Below are 4,867 nucleotides of genomic sequence, written 5' to 3' on the forward strand. Positions count from 1 at the left end.
CATGCCGGGAGATGTAGTTCTCGGGACTCCGGACTTCCGGGAGGCCATGTTGCGTACCCAGAGTATGCCGGGAAATGTAGTTTTCGGATTCGGGACTTCCGGGAGGCCATGTTGAATGCCCAGAGCATACCGGGAGATGTAGTTCTCGGGAACTAGGGTTAGGGGCTAGGGCTGGGGCTAGAGTTAGGGTTTCGGGTGAGGGTTGGGGTTGGGGGTTATTGTTAGGGTTAGTGGTTTAGGGTTAGGCTTAGAGGGTTATGGTTAGGGATAGGTTAGGGGTAGGTTTAGAGGGTTAGGGTAAGGGTTAGGGGTTAGGGGTTGGGACTGTGGTTAGGCTTAGGGTAAGGGTTAGGGTGAGGGTATTAGGGTTAGGGTTCGGGTTCAGATTAGGGTAAGGGTAAGGGTTAGGGCAAAGGTAAGTGTTAGGGTAAGGCTTAAGGGTAAGGCTGAGGGTGAGGATAAGGTTTAGGGAAAGGGTTAGGTTTAGGGTAAGGATTAGGGTAAGGGTAAGGATTAGGGTTAGGTTTAGGGTAAGAATAAGGGTAAGCTAATGGTTAGGATAAGGGTAAGGGTTAGGGTAAAGGTTTTCATTTGTTAAAGCTGAAACGCAGTATGCAATCTGGGACGTCACAGCCAGAGCTGCCTATGGCAAGGTGAGAGAGGAAAAGACTGGAGCAGATGTTCTACTCCTAGTTTTTTCTTTATACGTAAATAAAAGTTTGAGCTAATTCCAGTTGGAAGAGTTCCAATTACTTGCTTGGTCATAATGTCTTTTAATATTGAAAGCTGCAGCAAAAGCATGGGGATTTTTGCTTCTAGAAACACCCTAGTTCTCTTGTCTGCACTATGCATGCTTTTGAGCTAAAACTGATTAAAAAATAAAAAGAAAAATCACACACACACACAGAAAAAAAAAAAAAAAAAAAAAACACCACAGCTGCTGCTGCTGCTCTTCCTACTTCCTTGTGCTTTGCCCCTACCCTTCCCAGGTGATTGGATTTGGGTGCTAGTCGGGGCCAAATGGTATGTGAGTCCCAGGCATCCCCTCAGAGAGCTCATTCTGCTTGGGCTGCTCTTTGGGGTGTTTGTTTTTCCTTCGGTCAGTTGCAGGCTTCTTCAGGTGGATGAGAGTTTATGGACTGATGCGTTTCCAAGTAGCGAGGGGTACGCACATCTTTTTGAGGTAACAGCTAGTAGGATCTGTTAGAATAATGTAGTACTTGGTGCCTTTATTGCATGCAGTTCTTTATCAGGTGAGTAACTGTTGCGAGTAACTGAAGTCAATGTTACTTGGTGTGTTTGCTATGCAGTGCCTGTGCGGACTATTGCACGAGACACAGCTTTCTGACATCTGGCCCAGCAACTACTAAATAAGGGGAGGGGAGAAGCTGAAGAACGACCAAAGGACAAAGCCTGGGAGGAAGACTACGAGCCTTCAGTACGAGCGGCCCCCAGAGGGACCACCGGAGACTGATAACGCCTGCACCAGTGGGAGGGTTTGGATTCTGGGAACTAATTAGAATAACCCTGCCTTTTGTAGAAGTAGTAATGAATATGTATTAGCCTAGCAGCATAAAAACCAGCCGCCTGATGTAACTTGTGTGCGTCTTGGTGGAGCAGAGACTCCTGGCGCACCCAGCGCTGCTTGCTTACCTCTATTCCTTTAATAAATCATAAACATTAATTGTAAGCCTATTTGGGACTCGGTCATTTATTACAAGTGGGACCTCCCGATGGGTGGAAGCTGTCGGGATAGCTCGGGATGCTGAGGCGTGGTGCTGCAAGGAGGTTGGTGGTCGGTGGCGCCCTGGGGCAGGCCGAATTGGGAGGGGGCGAGGCGGCGGGTGGTCGGTGGCTTCTGTGGAAAAGGCGCTTGTATGGGGGGGCTGCGCATTCAGAGGAACCTTGACAGGCTGCAGATAGGGGCAGGCAGGAACCTTTTGAAGTTCAGGAGAGGGAAATGCCAAGCCCTACCCCTAGGGAGAAACACCTCTGTTTACCAGCACTGGCTAGCTCGATACTGAATAAGCATTTCTTCATGGAAGGGGTGCTTTGCTATTAGAACAGGCTGCCCGGGGAAGTGGTAAGAGACCCGATCCTTAAAAGTATTGAAGAGACATGTGGACATAGCCCGGGAGTCCGGCCTCCGGCAGGGCGGGAGCTGGCTCTTCCGAGCCCCTGTGCTCCGGTCTTGTGCGACGCGTTTGCAAGCAGCACCGGGTGCCGGGTCCGACATCGGACGGTTCGGGGACGGCGATTCCGGGGCCGTCGGCTAGCGGGGGCCGGCTATGTCGTGTCCCGGGGATCCGACTTCAGGGGGCGTGGGGGCCGGCCGTGCAGTGAAGCGGGGGGCTGGCGTCCGCCGGCTTCCCAGAGAGCGGGCTTTCGGTGCCGTGCGGTTCGGTGGCCGGCCGTCCCGAAACCCTGGGCACCGGTCTTGTGCTAGACTCAGCGGGCTCCGGGGCCGAACTCGGCTTCTCGGGGCCGGCGGTCGCGGTGTCCAGGTGTCCCGCCTCGGGCGGCGCGGGGCCGGCTGTCCCTAGCAGCTGGGTTCCCAAGAGCTTCTGGGCTCCCAAGCGTCGCCCAAGACCGGATCCCAGAGAATCGGGACGGCCGGCCGCACCGCTGCGACTAGCACAAGCGTCTCCCGACAACGGAGCCCAGGAGCTTGCGAGGGTCAGATTCCGCGCCCCGGGATAGAGAAACGGGGAGCGCGGGTCGGCCGGCCGCAGCTTCGCACGGGACCGAACCCCCTGTCTCCGGCACGGCCAGACCCCGAGCCGGCAGACAGCAGCCTCCCGCTTCACGGCACAGTCGGCCCCCAACCCGCCCGAGTTCTGATCGCCGGGACACGGGACAGCCGGCCGCGCCGCCCGAGGCCGGACACCTGGAGCCCGGGACCGCCGTCCCTGACAAAGCCAAAGTCGGACCCGGACCCCGCTGCGGCTAGCACACGCGTCGCCCAGGACCGCAGCCTAGGACCTCGGGACGGTCGCATCCCGCGCCTCCGGCAGGAGCTACCCGGGAGGGCAGGACGGCCTGCCGCAGCTCCGCAAGAGACCGAACCTGCTGGATTCCGGGACGGCCAGAGCCCGAGCCGGTGGGCAGCAGCCTCCCGCTTCACGGCTCGGCAGGCACCCACGTCGCCCGACTTCGGACCCACGGGACAGCCGGCACCCGCGCCGCCGGAGGCCGGACACACGGGCCTCGGCATCGCCGTCCCCGAACCGCACGAAGTCACACACGGTCTCCGGTGCGTCCAGCACACGCATCGCAAAGACCGGAGCCCAGATTATAGGATCAGCCAGCCCCGCGCCGCCCGAGGTCGGACCGGGAACCCGGTGCGCTTGGCACATGCGTCGCCCAAGAACGGCGCCCAGGGCCGCGGGATGGTCGTGCGTCACGCAGCCCGAGTTCGGACCCCCGGAACACGGGACAGCCGGCACTCCGTGCCTGGCTCTTAGGGACTTGGAAAGAGTCCTGATGCTGTGCCAGCACTATGCAGCAATAGGCACAACACTGGAGTGATTTCAGTGTTGTTCCAGCTACGAGTGCAGAGTACAGCACTGTGCGGGCTGCTGCAGGGAAACGGTGACTCCAGCTCAGACAGACGCAACACAACTTCCACCCCTTATTCCATAACATTTGTGTCACAATCAGGTACAGTTTAGTATATAGATGGTCTCATCACCATAGTTTTCTGTCCATTGAAGCATTTTTATGTCTGTACTTCTCTTTATTCTATAGGTCTTTTCCCAAAATGCTCATAAAAACTGTTGATGGTTTCACCATCATCTGTCAAAGTGGTCACTCAGGGCAGGCGAAGTTGGTTTTCTTGACACCAGCACCAGCTTAGCTCACATCACTGTTGCACTTGCCTGGTTCCTTGCAAAGTTGACCTTTCATTGGTTCTGCAGTGTCCTCCTACAACACATAACTTGGATGACAGATTAATTTTCTCCCAGTGTTAAATCTCCTTGAGGCACACACTTGATATCCCCATCTTTCTGCATCACCCACCAGGTATACCCTGGACCTTGGGCAAAGACAATCCCACGAGTGGGTTTGCCTTTTCCCATGGCAGGGGCAACCCACACCGCCTTCCCCATCCACTTCCCCACATGCACTACAGTGACTTTAGCTTCTCCCACAGTGTGTAGGGGTTTTGTTTCAGCAGGACCAGCACGGCTTTCAGACCCCCTGTTGTTAACTAACCAAGTGGCCTCTGGTAGGTTTATATCCTAATGTTTCCATGTCGCAGCACCCAATGCTCGCAGCATAGTTTTTAACAGTCCATTGTACCTCTCAATCTTCCCAGAGGCTTGTGGGTGATAAGGGATGTGATACACCCATTCAATGCCATGACTCTTGGCCCAGGAAGTGATCAAATTGTTTCGGAAGTGACTCCCATTGTCGGACTCAATTCTCTCTGGTGGACCATGTCGCCACAGCACTTGTCTTTCCAGGCCCAAGATAGTGTTTCGGGCCGTGGCATGGTTTACAGGGTAAGTTTCCAGCCACCCAGTAGTTGCTTCTTCCATGGTGAGTATGTACCTTTTGCCTTGGCGGGTTTGAGGAAGTGGTCCGATGTAGTCAGTCTGCCATACCTCACCAGATCGAAATCCAAGCCATCTGCCCCTGTTCCAGGAAGGCTTTACCCTCATGGCTCGTTTGATTGCAGCATAGGTCTCACACTGATGGGTAACCTGTGTGATGGCCTCAATGGTCAATTCCTCTTTAGTGTCACTCAATATAGAGGACTCACAGGCTGACTATAGCCTGGCACATGCATTCTCCAAAATCCCACAAGACCTAGGAACGCTTCTGTTTCTTTTTTGCTGGTTGGCGGAGACAGAACTGTTATTTT

This window comes from Aythya fuligula, unplaced genomic scaffold (genome assembly GCF_009819795.1).
Source record: "Aythya fuligula isolate bAytFul2 unplaced genomic scaffold, bAytFul2.pri scaffold_40_arrow_ctg1, whole genome shotgun sequence".
Lineage (NCBI taxonomy): Eukaryota > Metazoa > Chordata > Aves > Anseriformes > Anatidae > Aythya > Aythya fuligula.